Source organism: Amblyraja radiata, chromosome 8 (genome assembly GCF_010909765.2).
Source record: "Amblyraja radiata isolate CabotCenter1 chromosome 8, sAmbRad1.1.pri, whole genome shotgun sequence".
Lineage (NCBI taxonomy): Eukaryota > Metazoa > Chordata > Chondrichthyes > Rajiformes > Rajidae > Amblyraja > Amblyraja radiata.
The window spans coordinates 52,816,717-52,843,916 of NC_045963.1; the positions used below are offsets into that span (position 1 = coordinate 52,816,717).

A 27,200-nucleotide genomic window follows, 5' to 3' on the forward strand; every position below is an offset into this window, starting at 1 on the left:
GTGGGCAGATGCATGGTAGATTAAGTTTAATGCGGATAAATGTGAGGTTATCAAAGTCTGCATTTATCCCATAGTCAATGTTACTAAAACAGATGATGTGGAGTAGACTTTGTGCAGTACTATTAGTGGGATGTAGCTGTCACAGGCTGGGTCCACAAATGGGGGGGGGGGCAGGGAAAGTGGGAGGGGGTTGGAAAACGGGAGAAGGGAGGGAGAAGGGGAGAAGGGGATGTGAGGGGGGGGGGGGGTGGAGAAAGATTGGAGCGGGGAGGAGGAAGAGGGGGGAGGGAAGAAGGGGGGGGGGGGGGGAGTGGAGAAGGAGGGATGGGGTGGGAGGGGGGAAGAGATGGGAGTTTAGTCTACACTCACTGAATCCATCCCTGTAAAAAGTTAGAGGGGGGGGGGGTGGAGAAGGGGAAAGAGTGGAGCGGGGAGGAGGAAGAGGGGGAAGGGAGAAGGGTAGGGGGGGGGGGGGGGAGTGGAGAAGGAGGGATGGGGTGGGAGGGGGGAAGAGGGGGGTGGAGATGGGAGTTTAGTCTACACTCACTGAATCCATCCCTGTAAAAAGTTAGAGACGGTGATTTGGATCTGGAAGCGGACCAATACAAAATAAAACTGAATGATTCAGACATCTTTACATTTGCACAATTGATTTTATTGTATTAATTTTAATATATTAATGTTTAAAATCCATGCATTGAAGGAAGAATATTTTACAGCCCATCTGTAGTCCCTAACCCAAACCCTAACCGGCTGTCACCCGCAGGACAGCATACGTCAGCGTGTGACAGGGCGCACGACATGATGACCCAAATGTCGCCCCTGCATTTTGAACATTCCAAACATCCTGGGGCGACAGGGAGACGCGGCGCGCCACCACACCTCACGATCGACCCGACCACGACAACCTTTTTTCAGGCAGTCGCCGAAAATGTCGCCTAAGTGGGACAGGCCCTTAAAACACTGAATATGCAGCGTTGACTAACTCTCACCCACCTTGCCCAGGGGGAGTTCCTGACAAAATGCGTTTCTCTTCCGTTGATGCCGCCTGATTTGCTGGGCACTTCTCGAATTTCCATTTCCCCTTTTCCGATGTTTAAAGAAAGTATTGCAGCCTACAGGAATTCTGCAGCTGTGCGCGCACAAGAAGCGGCAGTGGGCGTTGTGTCGAGGCGGTCACGCGCCTCTCCGCTCCGAGCGCGCGCCCGTTGCTATGCGTGCTCTTGTTTACCCGGCCCGGGCTGGCGTTCCATTCACACAATGTTGGGGTTTGGCAACAATCGTTCCCACCTGTCGCAACGTTCAGTCAGCAAGTTCCACAGGCAGTCGCTGGTGGCGGGGCGACGTGCCTTGTCCGGTTTTTGACAAGGCAGCCAAAGATTAGTGGCGATATCGTTACTGTGTGGCTCAGCCTCACGCGTTTACAATTGAAATTAGTGCAGAGACATTGTGCGCTTCATACACACGGCGAAGTTGAGCGAGGCGTGTTAAAAGCCACCCGCTGCCCTCATAAACATTGGAACGACTGTTGTCGGCGGCATCTACGCATTGAGAAGGTAAAAACACTATTAACGCTTACTGACCATAATCACTGAGCATGACGCGTTTCATAGTTTTTAAGATTTAGGAGTTCAAATCCTAATCTGTTGCGGGCAATGTTTCTCTTGTTGGGGAATGTTTGAACGGGAGTGGGGGGCTGTTGTGCATGTCAACCCTTTTGCTGGATACATTCAGTTGAGACCTGAAGTCAACGCCGATGCAGTGAAGGGGTTGATTCTCCCCACCGCCAATTGCACGCCGCTAACATGATATCACAATTAATGTACTTTTATTGTGCGTACTTTTACTAATTTCGATTTGGTTTCTTGACATTTATCTCCCCACCGCCAATTACACGCTGCTAACATGCAGTAGATATCGCAATTAATGTACTTTTACTGTGTTTCTTTATTGTGTGTGCTTTTACTGATTTCGATTTATTTTCTTGTCATTTATCGGATTGATAATTGTTGTTATAAAATGAGGCGTACATAACCTATGCTGCCTCAAACGCAAGAAGAAGAGGGCGTTGAGATACAAAGGGATTATTTATGTTTGAGAAGCCTTTTGTTTTTATTCATGTATTTATACGCACCTAAACTTTTGTTGAGATGAGTGATGATCACAAATGTTGCTTCTCATATTGGTGTAAGGATTTCCAGACTTTTTATTTTGAGAGATGGAGATTATTATTTCTACCCATTTGAATTGGGGCGGCCTTGTGTGTAGATTCAGACTAATGTCCAGTTTGGGGCGAAGAGGGTGGTCTGAGGTGGTGAACGGAACAGCACATTTAATTTGTGTTCAATGTTGGTCTTAAAGGGGGTTTCCAAAAAGGAAGGTTTAGTGAGATGAGGGACGTGGTTACTGAGGCCGATCGCCAGTCACCCGCATATTGTCAAAGAAAGAACTGCAGATGCTGGAAAAATCGAAGGTAGTCCAAATGCTGGAGAAACTCAGCGGGTGAGGCAGCATCTATGGAGCGAAGGAATATGTAACGTTTCGGGTCGAGACCCTTCTTGAGACTGATGTGGGGCGCGGGCAGAAGAAAGGAAGAGGCAGGAAGATGGAAGAAAGCAAGGACTACCTAACAGGGCCGGCCTTAGGAGGTGCGGGGCCCAATTGGGAACAATTATGGTGAGCCCCAGGTTCCCAGCCAAGGTCTGTAGAATCATAGAAATACAAATAAAGTCTATTATAGACTTTATATCTCTATGGTTGAATGGAAAGTAATCAAAATGTGCGCTTAAAAAGTGCCTGTGAGTTAATGGACCAAACAGATCTAAGCTACATTTTAATATAAAATTGCGCACATGTACCTACAAGTAACGAACAAAATATGTGGATCACCTTGAAAAGTATATAGTTACAATACCACTTGTTTTAGTGACTGTGAAATGAAAAAAAAAATTAACTAACTAGATCCTGGAAAACCAATAACTATTAGCGAAGATTTTTGGGTTTCAGCCCCATCCTGCCCTTTGGGCTTCCACCCCATCCTAACTTAGTTGTGTGTGTGTGTTAGTTTTGTGTATGTTAGTTGTCTGTGAGTGATGTGTGTGAGTTAGTTGTCTGTGCGTTATGTATGTAGGAGAGGAGGGAGGGAGGGAAGGATAGAAAGAAGGGAGGGAAGGAGAGGGAGGGAAGTGAAAGAGCGAAGGGAGGGAGAGGGGCGGCGGCAGGAGCGGAAGCCGGGGTCTGGGCGGACGGGTGTGAGCTGAAGCAGAGGTCTGTAAATGTTGCTCCAACCCCTGGGCCGGCCCGGCCCTCCCTGTATTGTTCACCGCTTCTTCCCGGGGAGAGAGGGAGAAGCCGGGGCTGTGTGCGTGAAGCACGGCGATTGGAGGGGTGAGAACGCTGCCCCGGGACCATGAGGGAACGACCCACCTCCCCCTCTCCCTCTCCCCCTTCTCCATTCCCCCTCACACCCCCGTGCCCTTCTACCCCTTTCTTCCCCCTCCACCACTCTACTCTCCACCCCTCTCTCCCCTATCTACACGGGGTAGACCTCTTTGCTCCTATACTCAACTCCTCTCGTTATGAAGGCCAACATGCTATTAGCTTTCTTCACGGCCTGTTGTACCTGCATGCTTACTTTCAGTGACTGATGTACTAGGAAAACCAGGTCTTGTTGTTCTTCCCCTTTCCCGAACCTGACACCATTCATACCTGACGCCTATTTCCTTCGCTCCATAGATGCTGCTGCACCCGCTGAGTTCCTCCAGCAATTTTGTGTACCTTCGATATTCCAGCATCTGCAGTTCCCTTTTGAACACCATTCAGATAATAATCTGCCTTCCTGTTCTTGCCACCAAAGTGGATAACCTCACATTCATCCGCATTATACTGCATCTTCCATGCATCTGCCCACTCACCCAACCTGTCCAAGTCACCCTGCATCGTCTTCATAGTTTACACTGCCACCCAGCTTTGTGTCATCTGGAAATTTGCTAATGTTACTTTTAATTCCTTCATCTAAATTATTCATGTATATTGTAAATAGCTGTGGTCCCAGCACCAAACCTTGCGGCACCCCACTAGTCACTGCCTGCCATTCTGAAAGGGACCCGTTAATCCCTACTCTTTGTCCCCTGCCTGCAACTAATTTTCTATCCATGTCAATACCCTACCCCCAATACCATGTGCTCTAATTTTGCCCACTAATCTCCTATGTGGGACCTTATCAAAGATTTTCTGAAAGTCCAGGTACACTGGCTCTCCCTTGAGCATTTTTCTTGTTACATCCTCAAAAATTCCAGAAGATTTGTCAAGCATGATTTCCCCATCGTAAATCCATGTTGACTTGGACTGATCTTGTTACTGCTATCCAAATGCGCCGCTATTCCATCTTTGATAATCGACTCCAGTATCTTTCCTATTACTGATGTCAGGCTAACTGGTCTATAATTCCCTGCTTTCTCTCTTCCTCCTTTGTTGAAAAGTGGGATAACATTAGCTACTCTCCAATCCACAGGAACTGATCCAGAATCTATAGAACACTGGAAAATGATCACCAATGCGTCCACAATGTCTAGAGCCACCTCCTTGAGTAACCTGGGATGTAGACCATCAGGCCCTGGGGATTTATCAGCCTTCACTCCCATCAGTCTACCTAACACCATTTCCTGACTAATGTGAATTTCGTTCATTTCCTCCGTCACCCTTAGTCCTCTGTTCTGTAGTACATCTGGGAGATTGTCCTTGGTGAAGACAGAACCAAAGTACCTGTTCAACTCGTCTGCCATTTCCTTGTTCCCCATAATAAATTCACCTGTTTCTATCTTCAAGGGACCCACGTTTGTCTTAACTAATTTTTTTCTTCTTCACATACCTAAAGAAGCTTTTACTATCCTCCTTTATATTCTTGGCTAGCTTACCTTCGTACTTCATCTTTGCTCCCCGTATTGCCTTTTTAGTTACCTTCTGTTGATCTTTAAAAGTTCCCAATCCTATGGCTTCACGCTCATCTTTGTTATGTTATACGTCTTCTCTTTTATTTTTATACTTCCCTTGTCAGCCAAGGTTGCCTCTTATTCCCCTTAGAATCTTTTGTCGTCTTTGGAATGACATGATCCTACAACTTCTGGATTATTCCCAGAAATACCTGCCATTGCTGCTCTACTGTCATCCCTGCTAGAGTCCCTTTCCAGTCAATAGACAAAAGTGCAGGATTAGGCCATTCGGCCCTTCAAGCCAGTACCGCCATTCAATGTGATCATGGCTGATCATCCACAATCAATACCCCATTCCTGTCTTCTCACCATATCCATTGACTCTGCTATCTTTAAGAGCTCTATCTAACTCTCTCTTAAAAGCATCCAGAGAACTGTCCTCCGCTGCCTTCTGAGGCAGAGAATTCCACAGATTCACAATTCTCTGGGTGAAAAAGTTTTTTCTCTACTCCATTCTAAATGGCCTACCATTTATTCTTAAACTGTGGCCCCTGGTTCTGGACTCCCCCAACATCAGAAACATGTTTCCTGCCTGTAGTGCGTCCAATTCCTTAATCTTAATGTTTCAATAAGATTCCCTCTCATCCTTCTAAATTCCAGAGTATACAAGTCCAGCCTCTCCATTCTATCCACATATGACAGTCCTGCCATCCTGGGAATTAACCTTGTGAACCTACACTGCACTCCATCAATAGCAAGAATGTTCTTCCTCAAATTTGGAGACCAAAACTGCACACAATACTCCAGGCGTGGTCTCACTAGGGCCATGTACAACTGCAGAAGGACCTCTTTGCTCCAATACAACTTTGGCCAGCTCCTCCCATGCCTCCATAGTCCCCTTTGTTCAACTGACACCTGTGATTTTACCTTCTCAAATTACAGATTAAAACTTACCATATGATGGTCACTACCTCCTAATGGTTCCGTTACCTTGAGTTCCCTTATCAAATACGGTTCATTACACAACACTAAATCCAGATTTGCCTTCTCCCTGGTAGGCTCCAGTACAAGCTGCTCTAAGAATCCATCTCGGAGACACTCTACAAAGTCCCTTTCTTGGGGTTCAGTACCAACCTGATTTTCCCAGTCTACCTGCATGTTGAAATTTCCTATAACCACTGTTGCATTAACTTTGTTACATGCTAATTTTAACTCCTGATGCAACTTGCACCCTATCTCCAGGCTACTGTTTGTGGGACTGTAGATAACTCTCTTTTTACCCTTACAATTTCTCAGTTCTATCCACAATGACTCTACATCTTCTGATTCTATGTCACCCCTGAGAAGGTTCTGAATTTCATGTCTTGCCAACAGAGCCATCCCACCCCCTCTACCCACCTGTCTGTCTTTTCGGTAGGACGAGCCCTGAATATTCAGTTCCCAGCTCTGATCCTCTTGCAGCCATGTCTCTGTAATTACCACAACATCATAGTTACCAATTTCTAACTGAGCCTCAAGCTCATCCACTTTATTTCTTATATTTTGCGCATTCATATATAACACTTTTAATTCGGTATTCACCTCCCCTCTCACACCGGTTCCTACTTCACCTGACCTTATTCTCTTATCCCTTCTTGAACTTTCCGTCCCATTAATTCAGGTGTCTTGTAACTTTTCCTGTACTCTCGTCCCCTTTAACTCCATCCTTATATTCCAAATTAGTCAACCCGTCCCTCTCCTGTTATGATAAAAAAAAAAAAATGTCATCAGCAAACATAGAAACATATAAAAATAGGTGCAGGAGTAGGCCATTCGAGCCAGCACTGCCATTCAATATGATCATGGCTGATCATCTAAAATCAGTATTACGTTTCTGCTTTTTCTCCATATCCCTTAATTCCTTTAGTCCTAAGTGCTAAATCTAACGCTCTCTTGAAAACATCCAGTGAATTGGCCTCCACTGCCTTCTGTGGCAGAGAATTCCACAGATTCACAACTCTCTGGGTGAAGAAGTTTTTCCTCATCTCAGTCCTTCACACAGAGAGTTGTGAGTCTGGAATTCTCTGCCTCAGAGGGCGGTGGTGGCCGGTTCTCTGGATACTTTCAAGAGAGAGCTAGATAGGGCTCTTAAAGATAGTGGAGTCAGGAGATATGGGGAGAAGGCAGGAACTGGGTACTGATTGTGGAATATCAGCCATGATCACTTTGAATGGCGGTGCTGGCTCGAAGGGCTGAATGGCCTACTCCCGCACCTATTGTCTGTCTATTGTCTATAAATGGTCTTCCTCTTATTCTTAAATTGTGAACCCTGGTTCTGGACTGCCCCAACATCGGGAACATTTTTCCTGCATCTAGCCTGTCCCATCCTTTAAGAATTTTACATGTTTCTATTAGATACCCTCTCATCCTTCTAAATTCCAGTTAATACAAGCCCAGTCAACCCATTCTTTCGCCATATGTCAGTTCTGCCATCCCGGGAATTAACCTGGTGAACCTACGCTGCACTTCCTCAATAGCAATAATGTCCTTCCTCAAATTAGGAAACCAAAATTGCACACAATACTCCAGGTGTGGTCTCACCAGGGCCCTGTACAACTGCAGTAGGACCTCCTTGCTCCCAAACTCAAATCCTCTCGCAATGAAGGCCACATGCCATTTGCTTTCTTCACTGCCTGCTACCTGCATGCTTACTTTCAGTGCAAATGTTGCATTTGGACCCTTCTTAAAAATGGAAATGCTGAGTGATTTATTTTCCCATGTCACAGTGTCATAAATTCTAGGAGCAGAATAAGGCCATTCGACCCCTCAAGTCCATTCCACCATTCAATCATGGCCGATCCACCTATCCCCTTCACACTATTACGCCAGACACCTTTACTAATCAAAGTCATAGTCATCCAGTATAGAAACAGATCCTCTGCCCAACTTGTCCATGCAAACTAACATGCTTTCCTGAGCTAATCCCATTTGCCTGCATTTAGTCCACATCACTCCAAACCTTTCCTTTACATGAACATGTCCAAATGTCTTTTAAATGTTATTATACCTTACTCTACTACTTCCCTTGGCAGATTCTTCCATATATACACCACTCTCTGTGTGAAGGACTGCAAAACCATGGAAACTTTGTGCCACAGATCGCTGTCATGTGGCACAAAGAGACAAGCTGTGCAGGGACTAAAGACAGCGTGAGAATTCTGTCATCAGCGTGAGAGGGTGAGAATTAGCTGACATGCGTGACTCTCACGCTCAAAGCATGAGAGTCACACATGTCAGCTAATTCTCACCCTCTCACGCTGATGACAGAATTCTCACGCTGTCTTTAGTCCCTGCACAGCTTGTCTCTTTGTGCCACATGACAGCGATCTGTGCCGTCTGGGGAAGCGCGTCGGTTCACGGCTGTGAGTGACGTCGTGTCTCTTCTCTCTTGGTTGGATGTGCAGCCGCCGACAACATGAAGCAGCCGGAGATGGAACGGGGAAGCTCCCGGGCAGCGGGTGTCAGCACCTCTGTGCGCCGGCTGCAGCTGCAGCCTCGCTTCCTCCCTCCCTCCTGCCCTTCAGCTCACACGGCAGCGCCAGCGTCACCAATCTACGCTGCACTGTGCCCGCCAGACACTTTATTGGGCGTCTGGGGAGAGAGAGAGGGAGAAAGAGAGAGAGAAAGAAAAAAGGGAGGGATGGAGGCAAAGAGAGACAGGGAGGGAAGGTAGAAAGGGGATGAAGCTGGGGAAGGAGAAAGGAAAGAGGGAGGGGGAGGAGGGAGGAAAGGGGAGGGATGGGGGGGAGGAGGGAGGGAGAGGGAGGGGGGGGAAGGAAAGGTGTATGTGTGTGTGTCTGTCTCCCTGTTTGTGTGTGTCTCTGTGTGTGTATGTGTGTCTCTGTGTGTGTGTGTGTGCCTCTGTGTGTGTGTGTGTCTCCGTGTGTGTATGTCTCCATGTGTGTGCGTCTCCCGTGTGTGTGCGTCTCCCGTGTGTGTGCGTCTCCCGTGTGTGTGCGTCTCCCGTGTGTGTGCGTCTCCCGTGTGTGTGCGTCTCCCGTGTGTGTGCGTCTCCCGTGTGTGTGCGTCTCCCGTGTGTGTGCGTCTCCCGTGTGTGTGCGTCTCCCGTGTGTGTGCGTCTCCCGTGTGTGTGCGTCTCCTGTGTGTGTGTGCGTCGTGTGTCTGTCTCTCTCTGTCTCTCTCTGTCTCTCTCTGTCTCTCTCTCTGTCTCTCTCTCTGTCTCTCTCTCTGTCTCTCTCTGTCTCTCTCTGTCTCTCTCTGTCTCTCTCTGTCTCTCTCTGTCTCTCTCTGTCCACATCCTGGCCTTAGACAGGGCTGCCAATTCTCAAGCTTTGAGCGTGAGAGTCACGTATTTCAGCTAATTCTCATGCTCTCACGGTGATGACAGAATTCTCACGCTGTCTTCAGTCCCTGCACAGTTTGTGTCTCTGCGCCACATGACAGCGATCTGTGTGGTCTGGGGAAGCGCATCGGTTCTCTTTTGGTCGGATGTGCAGCTGCTGACAACATGAAGCAGCCAGAGATGGAACTAACCAGGTGAATCGGTTGTAAAACATGGGGTGGGGTGAGCACAATGAGGCCAACCATCCAGGATAGGGATCGGCAACCTACGGCACACGTGCCTAATCCGGCCCGTAACCCAAAAAACCCCGTATATTTTTTCAATTCGCGAGCCGACCTGGGAACTGCAGCCAGTTCCTGGGACCCGAGCTGATCTGGGAACTGCAGCCAGTCCCTGGGCACGCAGAATGCCGACTTGATCAGTATGGACAAATTGGGCCAGCCATGTACATGTTGTATAAAGGGCCTGTCCCACGAGCATGCGACTGCATGCGGCAAGTGCGACCTAACGAGGTCGCTTGAGCCGTAAGGCCTCGCGGGGCCGGTCCCACTTTGATCGCCGGAGCCGTATGGAATTGTGCGGAGCTGGTCCCGAGATCGCGCGTGGCTCCGAAAAACTGACACTGTCCAAACATTCTGCGCGGCAACGGCCTGCCGGCCTGCAGCCGCAATGAGGCCGTATGCACCGCCTCTACGCCGTACGCAACGTCTCAACGCCGTACGCAGCGTCTTGACGGCGTACGCCTTCGCTCAAACTTCACGTCAACTCGTACGGGATCACTCGACCTCCGCGCATCCGCCGCTTCCGGTTTGGTCACGCTCGCAGCATGCAGTCTCATGCTCGTGGGACAGGCCCTGTACGGGGATCCCTTGACCTCCGCACAGCCTGCGCGCGGCCTCCACTTCCGGTTTGGTCGTGCTTGCCGCATGCAGTCGCATGCTCGTGGGACAGGCCCTTAACTCTGACTCTATGTAGATCTATAAGGGCTTAGAATTCCCATTTAAACAAAATTGCCCCCACTTTCCCGATTTTGATTCTTGAGATTAATATCCCTTTGCTCTGTTAACAGCGTTAAAGTACTTATGAGGTAGAGTCAGGGAAGGGAATGTGTTTTTTTTTTTTTTTTTAGTTTGCTTTAATTTGTTAGTTGACTGCCATAATTTCTGAAATGGTCTTAAAGTAACTTAACTGTTATAAAGCAGTAATAAGTGATTTTTGTCCAAACAATTGGAACTTGCATAAAATGTTTGCATTATTAGCAGGACTGCCAACTCTCACGCATTTCACAAAATTGTCACGCTGATCACAAATTTCTCATGCTCAAAAATTGCAGGTGCTGGAAGTTTAAAATAAAGTAAAAATTGTTTCAGAGGTGAGTAAGAACCATGAGGGGAATATAAGGTGAATGCATACTCTTTTTCCCAGGATATGTGATTCAAGAACTAGAGGGCATTGGTTTAAAGCAGGGCTGTCAAACTACCGACCCACGGGATGATTTTGGGGAAAAAAAAAAGTAGTTTATTTTCTCCCGTGCAGATGGTGTGATAGGTGAGACATGGCAGTGGCCCCAGCACCAACCCCCATCCCCCTTCCCCACCCCCGAGGTACCGCACACACCTCCCGCCCTCTCCTCCAGCGGCTCTATGTCCGTCGGCCGCTCTGTCCACACCCCATGGAGGTTTAACCCCGGCCAGGAGCGGACCGGGTGAGTGGGGGCATCTCCGGCTAAGGCTCTGTTCCGATGCCCGACCCCCGGGTCACTGACCCTCACCTCCCCCGGACTCCAGCTGGACAAGGAGCACCTGGGCCGGCCTGCATTGCCGGGCGGGGGGAGGGGGAAGGGGGGGGGAGGGGAGGGAAGGGAAGGGAAACTTTCCCCAGGCCTCGCCAAGTCTCCGCTCACACCGGATGTTGTCGCCGCCTCACTGACACACACTCTCACACACACACACTGGCACACACAAGGTTTAAAGGGATATGGGCCAAATGCGGATAAATGGGGCATCTTGATCTGCATGAACAAGTTGGGATGAAGGGCCTGTTTCCATGCTGTAAGACTATGACACATTGTAGAAAGGGTGCAATTGCTCTGGAGAGGATCCAGGGGCGATTTATGAAGATGTTGGCAGGGCTGGAATTTTTTTTTCATTTTGAAGAAAGTTTTGATAACTGGGGTTGTATTCTCTGCAGCAATGGAGGTGAAGAAAATATTTAGTTGAGGTGAATAATATAAGAAATGGACCAGTTTTGCTTAACAAATAGTGTAGGAAGGAACTGCAGATGCTGGTTTAAACTGAAGATGGGCACTAAAAACTAGAAAAACTCAGCAGGACAGGCAGCATCTCTGGAGAGAAAGAATGGGTGATGTTTCGGGTCGAGACCTTCAGACTGAAGAGGTTGAAAACCAGCCATAAAATACAATGACTGGAGACGTGTGTTATCGAACTAGGGGCAGAAATCAGATCATGTGTTCATCTTTATTGGCCAGACACCATAATAAATATATTACAGAAAAAATAATTTAATGGGGTTGCACGGTGGCGCAGCGGTGGAGCTGCTGCCTTACTACCAACATGGGTTTTCTCTAGATATTCCGGTTTCTCCCACATCCGAAAGAAGTGCAAGTTTGTAGGTTAATTGGCTCCTGTAAATTGTCCCTGGCGTGTAGAATGGAACTGGTGTATGGTGAATTGCTGGTCGGTGTGGACTTGGTGGGCTGAAGGGCCTGTTTCCATATATATGTTTTGCACATACATCTTAATTTCATTGAACCATATATGATTGAATATGTGGCATTATTTTCGTCTTGTTTTTATAGTCAAAGGGTAAGGTTGATTGATTCTCTTTTTTTTCCTCTATATATATACATATGCATAACCACATGAATTATAATCTGATTTCTATACATGAATATAGTCATTCATGTGCTGCACCTGTTGATCAGAGCCTGGCACTACTGTGGAATGTAATTAAGAATGTAATTCAGCCTAACCTTATTCATACGAACCATATATGATTGAATTATCCAATTTAAAGCATAAATGTTGCATTAAAAGACTCGCTACATTATGCACCAGATTGCACAATTTCAAGCTGAAAAATGCGAAAGCTCCCTACCGTGGGAGGGGGACACACCCACCTCCCACATCCTCCCCTCCCCTCCCCTCGGTCACTATGCTCTCTCACAATTTCTCACTCTCAACTCGCACTAAATGTTGGCAGCCCTGGCTTTAGTCAATTGAGATGTAGAGACAGAATCATTGAATATATTGAAGACAGAAGCGGTAGAGGGTCTACAGCAGATGGGAGTCAACAGTTGTGGGGGAAACTGGCAGGAAAATGAACCGGAGGACCAATCAGACCAACCATAACTTCATTGAATGGTTGAGCATGCTCAAGACACCACATGGTCTATTTCCTATATACATATTACTCAAATGACTTTATCAATTAGTTATCAACAACAATTGTTACATTTAATGTGAATCCGAATTAAAGTTTAATATGCAGTTTTCATTTATTTGTGATGAGCCACTGGAGATAAAATACTGGAGATAAAAGGTCATTAACCTGAAACATCAACTCTGGTTTTCTCTTTCTGCAGATGCTTTCTGATCGGTTGTGTATATCCAGCATTTTCCTACTTTTATTTCATTTTTCAAGTACTTCCATTTAAAAAAAAAATACAATGGAAATCTTATTTTCCGCAGTCCATGTCAAAAGCGTAGCCAAAATGGAAGGTATGATTTTAAGATACACGCAGCAACTATGCATCATTCATCACAGTAGGCAGTTAGAAGAGTTTACCATGTGGTTAGTGTCTTTCTCCCACCTGCTCCATTTTAGCGTTGTGTATCCTTGCCCTGTTTTGGAACTGTTCAGTCTTTCCAAATTAGTTTAATACGTCCATAAATTCTATGAGCAGAATTAGGCCATTTGGGCCAGAAGGTCTACTCTGCTATTCAATTATAGCTGATCTATCTTTCCCTAGTTCAGGGGTCAGCAACCTATGGCCCACCGGCCGGATCTGGCCCGTAGCCCGAAATCATCTGGCCTGCAGGCGTATTATTTTTTTCAATTAGTTTTCGTGACCTGGGAACTGCAGCCAGTCGTGGGGACGCGAGCTGATCTGGGAACTGCAGCCAGTCCCGGGGACGCAAGCTGATCTGGGAACTACAGCTCGTCCTGGGGCACGCAGGCATCCTGGCGGCTACAGCCAGTCCCGGGGCAGGCGAGCTGACCTGGGAACTGCAGCCAGTCCCGGGGCCACGCGAGGGACCTGGGAACTGCAGAAAACTAATTGAAAAACATGTGAAAACTAATGCGAAAAACAACACCAAGTGTCACACTGTGGCAATGGATGTGGCCCGCCAACCGCTCACAGTCCTGGCCCCTACGCAGAGTAAGGTTGTCGACTCCTGCCCTAGTTTGTCGTGTTGAAAGAACTTGGGTAACTCTCCAATTCTATGTAAATCTGGGCAAGACTTGTTCTTGACTGGGTGTTAAAAGCTTTTCACAATAAACTAAACTAAACTAAAATTACACTCAACCACGACTGTGAATGTGCAACAGGTAATATCAATTATGAACCATTTTATTTTCAGAATATGTCTCTGGTTGTTACAGATAATTGTGGAGGGTGAGGGATTTTGGTCAAACCTTTTGGTCATATTTGTGGGGCTGAATGGTTCCTTGCTGCACCTGCTAGTTGTGAATTTCTGAAGCAAATAGTTGCATGAAGTAAGCATGCTGCTGGAAGTAAAATTTACAATGAAAAACGAAAGGAGGACAAGTGTTTCATTCTGAAGCAGTTGCTGTTCTCCCCAACAGCACTAATGGCATTAAATCATCTGAAGTGTTTCCGGTTTCTTGCTCGGGTTCTGTAGTTCCAATCTCCAAGGATCATTATAAAAGACCTTGAGTGCAGATGTCACAGAGGCCAGCTGCTCATCCAACCCTGTATATTCTTGTGCTGCTCAAATTACACTGGGCTCTGTTCGTGTCAATCAAGGTCCTGGCTCACATTCCTTGAAGAAATCTGACCACAAGTCTATGCATGCATACGTTTTACATCCAGGATGTTTCTTCGATGGAAGTTCTGTGGTTTTTGTCAACTACATTTTGACTGTTTCTTGTATATATCCCATTTCTATTTAAACCAATAGTAAAAGCAATTCCCGGACAGATGTTTATACTTTCTTTGACATTGGATCTGTGCTAAAAAAAATTCAAGACTATTACAAGGGAACCTGTCCTAAAAATTTTAATAGAACATGGAATTTGTTTGGAAATTTGAACCGAGTAAATGTATCCCAAATGATCTTGGGATATGTTTGCCAAAATTGTGCTCCATAATGATGCTAACAAGTTCAAGCATTGCAGGAGGAAAATACATTACTCTAAATTGTTGATGTACTCTAGGTTGATGTACCTATTTATATTTCTGTGAAAAATATAATATTTCAATACATTTGCCTACAGATTGGATTAACTAAATTATTTTCACAAGGTTACTTGCAGGCAAAATTTTGGAGTTTGGACTCAGACATGAGTTCAAATCCTACCATGGCAAATGAGGAATTTAAGTTAATTAATTAAATACATATGTGTTTAAACAAAATATTAGCTTCAGTAACCATGAAACTACTAGATTGATGTCAAACTCACTAGTTCCCCAGTATCCTTCAGGGAAGGGAATCTGCTGTCCTCTCCCAATCTGGCCTTTATATGACCTCATCTGTACCACTGTGGCTGACACTTAATTGCCTCTTCATCTGCTTGGCTTGTGCAGTTAGGGATGAACAGTAAATTTCAGCATTGCCAGAAACAATTCATGTTTAATTTATTTTAAAGTAACATCATATTCAGTGAATGAATAAAAGGAGTCTGTCTTTTGTGTTGCTGAGGTGTTTCATTCTGTTCCACATTACAGCAACTCTCAGTGTTGCGCACTCAGATCTGCGCAGATTGTTAACTCAAGAAAAATGTTCAGAACCCCTATTAATGTGTGTGAATAACAACAATCATGGAAGTAAACATTATACATTTGCAGGACTGGCATTTACCCACCTAATATTAGAGATGTGGTGAAAAAAGAAAGTAAAAATGTTGAAGTGCTTGCCTGGCCTTTTATCTCATCGGTAAAACCTTGAACTGTTCGTCATGGCCGTAGTGTGTTTGTGAAGGCCTAAACCCCTCTTGCTCAGAATTCTGATCTGTGAAATGTATTTTGAATGTGCACCATCAAGAATGAAATGACTTGAGGACGACAGGTTCTTCTATTACATCCCTGGTATAGTATAGAAGCTGGGATGTAATGTTAAAATTGTACAAGGCATTGGTGAGACCAATTTTGGTCGCCCAATTATAGGAAGGATGTCAACAAAATAGAGAGAGTACAGAGGAGATTTACTAGAATGTTGCCTGGGTTTCAACAACTAAGTTACAGAGATAGGTTGAATAAGTTAGGTCTTTATTCTCTGGAGCGCAGAAGGTTAAGGGGGGACTTGATAGAGGTCTTTAAAATGATGAGAGGGATAGACAGAGTTGATGTGGACAAGCTTTTTCCTTTGAGAATAGGGAAGATTCAAACAAGAGGACATGACTTCAGAATTAAGGGACAGAAGTTTAGGGGTAACATGAGGGGGAACTTCTTTACTCAGAGAGTGGTAGCGGTGTGGAATGAGCTTCCAGTGGAAGTGGTGGAGGCAGGTTCGTTGGTATCATTTAAAAATAAATTGGATAGGCATATGGATGAGAAGGGAATGGAGGGTTATGGTATGAGTGCAGGCAGGTGGGACTAATGGGAAAAAAAGTTGTTCGGCACGGATTTGTAGGGCCTAGATGGCCTGTTTCCGTGCTGTAATTGTTATATGGTTATATGGTTATATGGTGTCACAAGTAGAATAAACAGCTGTAGCAATAGAATAGAGTGGATGCATAGATTAGTGACCCTGGGTATTTGGTCCTGCAGCTAATATGCACTGATGGGTGGAGCTGATTGCTATTAGTTCTGGTGTGCATGAAGGGAGATGTCATCAAATGGAAATACATCAGTGTTGTCACCAAGTATATTAAGTATATTACATCTGCAATGGCAACATTTGTGTTGCTGGAAATACTTCTAAATGTTGTTTGCTATGCAAAGATTAGTTAGCCGTGTTTTGCACATTACAACAATAACCAGTACTCAATGTGTATAGAATACTTTGGAAAGACCTGTAGGCATGAATGGTATTGTACTAGCGAAAGGACTCTGAGCATTAAATGCTTCACTTCCAGGAATTACAAATGTTGAAGAAGGCGGATCATTGGTGTTTACTTTTACAGTGTAAGGGAACATTATATGATTAGCATTCAGTATAAACTGTTTCAGCAATTTAATCCTTCACGGGATGTATTGTCTTCTGGGATTCCCTGTCCATGTACTGCAGAATTATTAGATAGACTAAGCTGTATATTTCTTGCAAGTAAACATTAATTCTATCTACAATGTATGATATCTTCTATAATTCCACAAAGCACGTACCAGCTCATGACGTACTTCACCGCAACCTAAGGTGGAATGCTTGGCTGGAGGAATTTGAAGCTTACGCCGACAGTCGAGGGCTCTTTCTTGAGGAGAGTACGCCGGGGCAGAAGGTGCAGCGGAGACTGTTGCTCAATTTGTGACGAGACACAGACAGGTGTCTGTAGGATGCAAATATGTAGCTGCTGATGTGGAAAACCAGATATTGGATCAGGTTGTCCAGCATTGCAGGTCAATAGACAATAGGTGCAGGAGCAGGCTATTTGGCCCTTCGAGCCAGCACCGCCATTCAATGTGCTGGCTCGAATTTAGTTCCCATGCAGAATATTGGGGGTTCGAGTCCAACCCCTGGGGCCCTGTGTCACATTTAGTTCAGAGATACTGTGCCCTTCGGACCACCGAGTCCGCACCGACGCGCAATCCCCGCACACTATCCCACACATGCTAGGGACAATTTATAAATACCAAGCCTATCAATAGACAATACGTGCAGGGTAGGCCATTTGGCCCTTCGAGCCAGCACCGCCATTCAATGTAAGCATGGCTGATCATCCCCAATCAGTACCCCGTTCCTGCCTTCTCCCCATATCCCCTGACTCTGCTATTTTTAAGAGCCCTATCTAGATCTCTCTTGAAAGCATCTAGAGAACCTGCCTCCACTGCCCTCTGAGGCAGAGAATTCCACAGACTCACCTTTCTGTGAGAAAAAGTGTTTCCTCGTCTCCGTTCTAAATGGCTTACTCCTTATTCTTAAACTGTGACCCCTGGTTCTGGACTCCCCCAACATCGGAAACATCAATCAATCAATCAACCTTTATTGTCATCTTGCAAAGCAACAGTTGTACAGTGCAAAATGAGAAGACGTTTCCCAGGGAATACTGGAGCATCGCACATGAAACTTAAAACATTTCACACATAATAACAGTAAAAACAATCCAGTCCCTGATGAAACAGTATAAATAGTTAAAAGCAGGTAAAACAGCAACATTAAAATACAGTAAAAACAATAATTAAAATGTCCAGGACAGCTGATTTGAATGGCCAGTGCCAGAGTTATTAAAATGTTAGTGCAAAGCCGCAGAATCAGGTGACTGAGTACAGAGTGACTGTTTAGCAGCCTCACAGCCTGTGGCAGGAAGCTGTTTAGCAGTCTGGTAGTCCGGGCTTTGATGCTACGGTATCTCTTGCCTGATGGCAGGAGATCCAGGCGTGTGTGGCGGGGGTGCAGTTTGTCATTAACTATTCTCAGAGCTTTTTTCAGACAGCGGCTCTGGAACAGTTTTTGTACCGAGGGTAGGGAGATGCCAATGATCCTCTCTGCTCCCCTCACTATCCTCTGCAGAGCCTTCCTGTCTGAGCAGTTACAGTTGGAGTAACCACGTATTTATGCAGTACGTGAGTACAGACTCCATCGTACCCCTGTAAAAAGTCCTGAGGATGTTGGTGGGGAGTGAGGCCTGTTTGAGTTTCCTCGGGAAGTGCAGTCGCTGTTGGGCCCGTTTGACAATCCCAGTGTTGTTCCTGGACCAGGTGAGACTGTCTGTAATTTGCACTCCGAGGAACTTTATGCTCTCCACTCTCTCCACCGTGGTGCCACTGATGTTGAGGGGTGTGTGTTTTGGCTGCGACCTCCTGAAGTCGACAATCATCTCCTCTGTTTTGTCGACATTTAATGCTAAATTGTTGTTGCAGCACCAGTCCACTAGTTGTTTTACTTCCTGTACATTTATTCCTCATCTCCGCTGTGAATCCCACCACTGTTGTGTCATCTGCGAATTTTATGATCTTATTATCCCTGAATCTGGCAGCACAGTCATGTGTGAGCAGTGTGAACAACAGCGGGCTGAGCATACAGCCTTGAGGGGAGCCGGTGCTCAGCGTGATCGAGCCTGAGGTGTTCTTGCCAACACAGACTGACTGCGGTTTCTCTGTCAGAAAGTCCAAGATCCAGTGACACAGGGTGGTGTTGTGGCCCAGCAGGGTTAGTTTCTCCACAGGTCTCTGTGGGATGATGGCATTAACAGCTGAGCTGAAGTCAATGTACAGGATTCTGGCGTAGGTGTTTTTGTTTTCCAGATGAGTGAGTACTGTGTGCAGCGTGGTAGAGATGGCATCTTCTGTAGAACGGTTGGGGTGATAGGCAAACTGGAGGGGGTCTAACGATGAGGGGAGGCTGGCAGTAATGTGAGATTTCACCAAGCGTTCAAAGCACTTCACTATTATGGGGGTCAGGGCAACAGGGTGGTAGTCATTTAGGCAGGCAACAACTGGCTTCTTTGCTATTGGGATTATTTTGGAAGTTTTGAGGCATGTGGGGACAATGGCTTGACTAAGGGAGATGTTGAAGATGTCTGTTAGCACATTCCTTGAGCACACGTCCTGGGATGTTGTCGGGTCCAACTGCTTTCCACGGGTTGACCTTAGACAGGATTCTCCGTGTGTACTGAGGGTTTCCTGCCTCTAGTGTGTCCAAGCCCTTAACAATCTTATATGTTTCAATGAGATTCCCTCTCATCCTTCTAAACTCCAGAGTTTAATGAGTGCAGAAACCCTTGGATATTATGATCCAGCTGCACCAACAAAAGTCAAAGCAGATGCTAGTCCGGTCGGCTTAGGAGCAGTGCTGGTACAGACACATGCAGATGGACCCAGAATCATAGCATATGCCAGTCGATCGTTAACCATCATGGAGAGAAGGTATTCTCAAACAGAGAAAGAAGCACTGGGACTAGCAGTCTGAAGAAGGGTTTCGGCCCGAAACGTTGCCTATTTCCTTCGCTCCATAGATGCTGCTGCACCCGCTGAATTTCTACAGCACTTTTGTCTACCAGCACTGGGACTAGTGTGGGCCTGTGAAAGATTCCATGCATACTTGTACGGCATTGAATTTGAACTTGTTACAGATCACAAGCCGCTGGAAGTGATCTATTCGACAAGGTCCATGTGCCAGAATAGAACGTTGGGTGCTGAGACTCCCAACAGTACAAATACAAAGTCAAGTCCAGTCAAGTCAAGAGAGTTTATTGTCATGTGTCTTAGATAAGACAATGAAATTCTTGCTTGCTGCAGCACAACAGAGTATTGAAGGCAAAAATACAAAACAGTTCAGTTCAATATACACATAAATAAGCAGATAAAGTGCAATAGGCTGTTACAGTTCAGAGTCTGTTTGTTGGCGAGTTTAATGATGGCTGTGGGGAAGAGGCTGTTCCTGAACCTGGATGTAACAGATTTCAGGCTCCTGTACCTTCTGCCCGATTCTTGCGGAGAGATGAGTGCGTGGCCAGAATGGTGTGGATCCTTGATGATGTTGGCTGCCTTTTTGAGGCAGCGACTGCGATAGATCCCTTCGATGGTGGGGAGGTCAGAGCCGATGATGAACTGGGCAGTGGTTACAACTTTCTGCATTCTTTTCCGCTCCTGGACCCTCAGGTTGCCGAACCAAGCCACGATGCAACCAGTCGGCATGCTCTCTACTGTGCACCTGTAGAAGTTCGAGAGAGTCCTCTTTGACATAACGACTCTCCATAGTCTTCTCAGGAAGTAGAGGCGCTGATGTGCTTTCTTTATGATTGCATCAGTGTGCTGGGACCAGGAAAGATCTTCGGAAATGTGCACGCCCAGGAATTTGAAAATCTTGACCCTTTCCACCATATATAAATGGGATTGTGGGTCCCTATCCTACCCCTTCCAAAGTCCACAATCAGTTCCTTAGTTTTGCTGGTGTTGAGAGCCAGGTTATTGTGTTGGCACCATTTGGTCAATCGGTCGATCTCACTTCTATACTCTGACTCGTCCCCATCAGTGATTCGTCCCACAACGGTGTCGTCAGCGAACTTGATGATGGAGTTCGCACTATGTCTGGCTACGCAGTCATGAGTATAGAGTGAGTAAAGCAGAGGGCTGAACACGCAACCTTGAGGTGCTGATTGTTATCGAGGATGACACATTTCCACCAATACGGACGGACTGTGGTCTGTGGATGAGGAAGTCGAGGATCCAATTGCAGAGGGATGCGCAGAGATCCATATCTTTTTTTTAATTTTTTTTAATTATTTTTATTAGAAGTACGGTAAATTACAATAATACACAACACATATATCTTAATACATTTTTTGTACCGCTTCATTTTTTTGAGCTTTAAGAAAAAGATAGAAGTAAGGAAAGTAAAGAAAGTGCGCAAGAGTCGTGAAGTGCAAGAGAGTGTTGGGAAAAGAAAGCCCCTTAGAAGAGAAGTTAGAGAAGGAAGTAAAGTAAGAAAGTAGACCCTAGGAAAGAAAGAAAAAGAAAGTAGGAACAATCGCTCTATTATAACATTAAACTCCGCAGAAAGGGGACTCTACCAACCAAGTGTTTGTTGTTTTACCTCCCATTACCAGGTCCTGATACCATTTATTTATTTATTTTTTAAATTACTATTGCACCTCATGCTTGTAATAGGTCCAGAAACGTAGACCACGTCTTTTGGAATTGGTCTGCTTTACCTGCTAAGAGGAATCTCATCTCTTCCAGATGTAATGTTTCAAACATATTTGATGTCCACATTTTTATTGTTGGTGTGGGCGCATTTTTCCAGAATTTAAGTATGAGCTTTTTTCCCATTATTAGCCCATAATTGAATAAATTCTTCTGATACACGTTTAATTCAGGGATACCTTCCGATATTCCAAAAATGATCCATTCTGGTTTTGGTACCAGTTTTATTTTAATTAATTTTGAAAAAATATCAAATATTTCATACCAGAATTTTTGGATTTTTGTACAAAAAACAAAAGAATGCGCTATGGTAGCTTCTTGACACAGACATTTATCACAGATTGGTTAAACATTAGGAAAGAATTTATTTAATTTAGTTTTTGAATAATATAGTCTATGTAATGTTTTGAATTGGATGAGCGTATGTCGTACGTCAGAGATCCATATCTGAGAGCTTGGTAACCAGCTTGGAGGGGATGATTGTATTAAATGCCGAGCTGTAATCAATGAATACAATCAATGAATGTCAGATGAGTTTTTGTTGCCCAAGTGGTCCAGAGCAGAGTGGAGAGCTAGTGAGATCGCATCCACTGTTGATCTGTTATGGCGGTAAGCGAACTGCAGTGGGTCGAGGCTCTTGTCGAGGTAGGAGTTGATATGCGCCATAATCAACCTCGCAAAGCACTTCATCACCACAGACGTTAGTGCCACTGGTCGATAGTCATTGAGGCATGTCACCTTGCTCTTCTTGGGCACTGGTATTATTGATGCCCTTTTAAAGCAGGTGGGAACCTCAGACCTCAGAAGTGAGAGGTCCAGCCAGTTGGTCCGCACAGGTTTTTAGAACACGACTGGGTATGCCATCAGGTCCAGGCGCTGGGAAGTAGTCCACATTGTTGGGAAAGCAAACATCGTGGACCCGCTGTCAAGACTGTTGAAGGATGAACAACTGGGAGCAACATCCATGCTAGAGATGGAAGCAGAGAACTTTGTGCGATTCGTCGCAATTCAGTCAACGCCAGGAGCCATGACAACGAAGGAAGTTGAAAGGGAATTTGAACATGATCCTGAACTCAAAGATATCAGAGAGTGTATTCACAGTGGACAATGGGATCAATGCCCTTACAAAGCATATGTTCCCATAAAAGATGAATTTTGTGTAATTGGTCAGATTCTGCTGAGTGGTAGCAGATTGGTGATCCCGCAGGCACTACGACCAAGGATCGTGCCATTAGCTCATGAAGGACATTTATGCATCGACGGTACTAAACAGAATTTGCGGAGCGAAGTGTGGCGGCTAGGTTGTGAGAAAGATGCCGAAATATTTGTCAAGACATGTCACGGATGCCAAATCACAAGCAGGAACAATTCTCCAGAACCAATTAGAAGTACAAAGTTGCAAACAGGACCATGGGTCGACATAGCTGTCGACTTACTTGGACCACTTCCAACAGGTGAATCAATTATGGTGGTGGTAGACCACTATAGTAGGTACTATGAGTATGCAGTGATGAAGTCAACTACAGCAGAAAAAACTGTAGAGGTATTAGCAGAGATCTTCGCCAGACACGGGTTGCCTGTTACATTGTATTTCCGACAATGGACCACAGTTTTTGTCCGAGACGTTTGCTGAATACATGGGAATCACAGGTATTCATCATCACAAGGTGACACTGAAATGGCTACAAGCTAACGGAGAAGTAGAGAAAAAAAACCAGTCCATTGAGAAGAGGATACGAATCGCCCATGCCGAAGGGAAAAACTGGAAGGAGGCACTGTTGGCATATGTAGCTGTATTTTGGGCGATCACTCACTCAACGACAGGGAAAAGTCCAGCAGAAGCTTTGTTTGGAAGGAGAATTTGCACTAAAATACCAGAAGTGCGAGAGATCATGGAAGACCAGGAGATGAGAGACTGTGATGCTGAAAAGAAAGGTGCGGCAAAATGGTATGCCGACTTGAAACAAGGAGCCAGGCACTCTGAAATAATTCCTGGGGATGATGTGCTAGTGAGACGAGATGATGGCGGTAAGATAGACACTCCTTACCATTGCCAACCATACAATGTTGTATCGAGGAGCGGCAGCATGGTGACTGTCAAGTCTCCAGAAGGTGTTATCTACAAGAGATAGCACCTTCGTATTGAAAGTCAAAAAGTACATGTCCATGGACACACAAAACGAGGTAGCCCAAAATCCACCAAGAGCTATTGATTCAGAGGGGCCAGATGACATTTCCAAGGTGGTGACCAGAGTTCCAGAAGCAGCTCGCTGCAACGCAGGTGATAAGCAGAGAAGGTGTCTGGGTGACAATACTTGGGCAGATTCAACAGACTCTGATGCTTCTGTGCCAACTGGTAGACCGTACCGTGAAGGGAGAGTCCCCAAGCGATACAATGATTTTGTGTTGTAGATTATGATACTGTTTATTATGATACTGTTTATTATAATACTGCTATTATGAGCAAGGAGTTTATTAAAGTTATAAGAGTGTAAAAAGTTGCATTTGTTTTGTAGTTGTGATGCATCTGTTGTGTGAGTTATTGGAACACAAATGAAAATACAAATGTTTTGTAAGAATTTAATTGGAAAGTATATTAGAAAGAACACATTAATTTAAAGTTTAATTCTGGTAAAGGAGGGATGTCATGACGATGAGTCATGATGATGATATGCAAATATTGTGACCTTTGTATCAGCTGACTTGGAGGTCAGATCGCATGTACACTGCTTAAGCCAAGGCAGGAGGCCATGGCTGGGTGAGATAATAAACACGGAGACCAAGGAAATATTGTGTCAGTATCATTATTATTTCACATCTGAGGCCAAGATGTGACACCTTGAACAATGCCATTTTCCTATGATCTATTCTCCCCAAAATCCTATAAATATGCCACAGATTCTACCACCCATGTACACTTAGGGCAATTTACAACTGCCAATTAACCTATCAACCAACATGTCTTTGAGATGTCAAGGAAATCGGAGTACCCGGAGGAGGCCAACGAGATCACAGGGAGAATGTGCAAATTCCACACAGACCGCACAGGAGGTCAGGATTGAATCTGAGTCACTGGAGCTGTGAGGCAGCGGCTCTACTTGCTGCGCTACTATACCACCCTCCTCTGTTACAAATGCACATTGTTGCCAAAGAGCCACTGAACATCATCTGGAAGTGGGAAATCTTGCTGTTTTCTTCTTCATCTCCTCATCTGGAAATATGGAAGGCAGTTATAATGGGTGGTTTTCTGCTAATGGCTTTAGTGCGATCGGTTAACCTGGCACATCCTGGGAGTTGACTGTATCTTGGATCTTGGGTTAGTAGCAACTTCTTTCTCCAGCTGAACCATTTAACCTTGGCCTGATTAAAAGTAACCATCTGCCAACAGTGGGCCTTCTGATCCACTGCTTGTTTGAGGTTGGTAACAGAAATGTGACTCTTTGGGCTCTGAAGTGCTGAGGGGAGGGTTTGGCTCAACTTCTCCATCACCTACCATGGCATGTATTGCAAGAATGCACTTGCGCTGAATGGAATAAAATACTGGAAACTAGATGACAGAATATATATTTCTATTTTTAGTAGGTCATTTAAACTGTAACCAATTCAATCCTTGCAGCTGTATCCAAAGATATGCATAATCCTTTAGATCAGTTTACTCAAACTTCATTTACTTTATAAACATTGGTAAAAGATAATACTGTATGTTCCTGCATGAGCTTATTGTGTAGAGTCCTTGGAAATGTGTTACTAGGAATTCTTTTCATGTTAGTTTACAATGGAAATGAGGTCAAACTTGGTCGTGATAGCTGCATAGTTTGTTTCATAGGTGGACATAATTGTGCTCAGACTAATTTAAAGACATGCGACTGGTTCTGGCTGAATGATCCAGATTAGATTTCTGCATTGTATTAACTTCACACTAATTCCTGTTTGTGCAATGGAATGAACAGGATCTGTTAGAGCTCTGTGGGAGATGTAGATTGTATCACAATTTAAAATTGTAATCTGTGGAGTGGCTACACTGGAACTGTGCCTGATTTAAAGAAGTGCAAAAATGAAGCAAAGCATGAAATCGCGAGGACAGATGGATGAGATTAGAATTACTTCAATCGGTTTAAATTATGAAGAGGTGGAACAGATTAAATAGAAACAGACATTCCTGTTGTAGCATGCAATTTGACCATTTACTTACCCAGCTAAACCTCATGTTTACCAAAGATACTAGAGGAGCCAAGATAGACCACTCCTCCGAAATCCAATGGACTGACGTGTAGTACATAACGGAACGTCACGTCCGCCATTTGTCCGATATGCCTCCCGCTGTGTAATCCGCTCTATCATAGTGTAATCAGTGTTGTAGGGAACAGTGTTTCATGACCATGCATGTACACTTTTGGAAAGGCAAACCTAGAGGGAAGCTGGAGTGAAACTGAGAGAGAAGTGCGAAGGGCTGAAGGGTCTCTTGTGTTTTTATTTCTTCTGTTCTGTTAACTGCTGCTGCCTCACAATGTCTGGAGTTCTCCCCTTCTGTCTTTAATCTGACCCAAGGCACCCTTGAATAGAGAATCAATCTATGGATCTCTCAGGCTGGAGATTGAACCTTAAGGTTCGCTTTCTATTCTTCCCTCAGTCTCAGAACAATCACCAAAGTGCACAAGATGAGAACCCGGCACTCAGACATAACATCGACTTTTTAAAAATCTTTGTATAGCAATGTTACAAAATTTTGAGATTTAAAAAATCAAGTCTGTAATTTATCCCATCGGATAAAGCATAAAAAGAAGTTTAATTTGTCACCTAATTCACTTTCATATCTTCAGTATTTAAAAAAGTTATGGCCATTTTCATACTCGGAAATTAGCATCTTGTTCTCTATTGCTTTTCCATTGACTTAACACAAAAGCTGTGATCGAGGACAGTCAAATGGCCATTACTTTCTTAAAAATTAAGAGAACTAAAAGACATTTTCAGTTATTATAGATTGAAGCATTCTGAAACAAATATGAAACAATCTTACTTAGATGGCTTGAAATTAAAGCATATAATTAGTTAGTTACCTAATTGTAGCTAATTACAAAATTCAATTACTAGATCTAAACATCTATCAATTTCTTAAGAATAGATTAACATTTTTAAATAGCCTAAGTGTCCAAATAACATTCACACAAAAATTAACAATATAACATAAATTTTAAATCTCATTGTCATGGATTTATAGGCCAAATGGAAGGAATTTAATGTTTAATACCTGTAAATGAATGGCCATTTAAATCATCTTGCGAGTGGGTTTTTCTGGAACGCGACCATTTGGAACGTTGTGGTTTGCAGTGATTTAGACCCCCATATCTGCATGAAAAACACTGCCGGTTGGTATGGGGACTAAATCACCGTTTCGCAACTTAAAATGTGAACTAAAGGTATCTTAAGGACCACTTTTATACATAAATATAAACAGCTTTCGTTTACCTGTCACATACATGAAATCCGTCCCCGTTGTCGGCGTTGACGGCTTTAGAAGCTGATTTTAAAATGACTCCAGCGCTGAACGAGTCGGGCGATTTAATAAAATAAAAAATAAAAAAATACACAGATCGCCTGTCGGAACGATTCTTCAGCAAAAGCTTGCACTCCAACCAAATATAATCCAGGACAAGGTAGGAAGAAAACCGCGTTTTAACCCCGCCCCACCCCCCTCAAAGGCGCCAAAAGGCCAGTGGCAGAATTGCAGCGCCGCTGAAGGTAAGTATTGTAACATACCTACTTTGTAGTTCTTTGACCTCCTGTAAAGTGACCAAAGGACTGCCAGTGTTAATAAATTCTACTTCCTAACAGAAGATTCAAACACAGGAGCATACTTTATTCCTGACTGCTCTATATTCTCCAATCTCATGTCTTACATAGTCACAGGAATCATAGTCATACA

At 44.7% G+C, this 27,200-nt stretch overlaps 1 protein-coding gene across 1 annotated transcript in view; it reads left to right on the forward strand.

Moving 5' to 3' along the window:
• Nucleotides 1–1,200: 1,200 nt before the first annotated feature.
• Nucleotides 1,201–27,200, forward strand: part of frmd1 (FERM domain containing 1) — a 56,849-nt gene continuing 30,849 nt past the window's right edge. The window contains exon 1 of the mRNA XM_033025905.1: nt 1,201–1,556. The gene's annotated coding sequence lies outside the window, so the exon portion shown is untranslated. The remainder of the gene's footprint in view (nt 1,557–27,200) is intronic.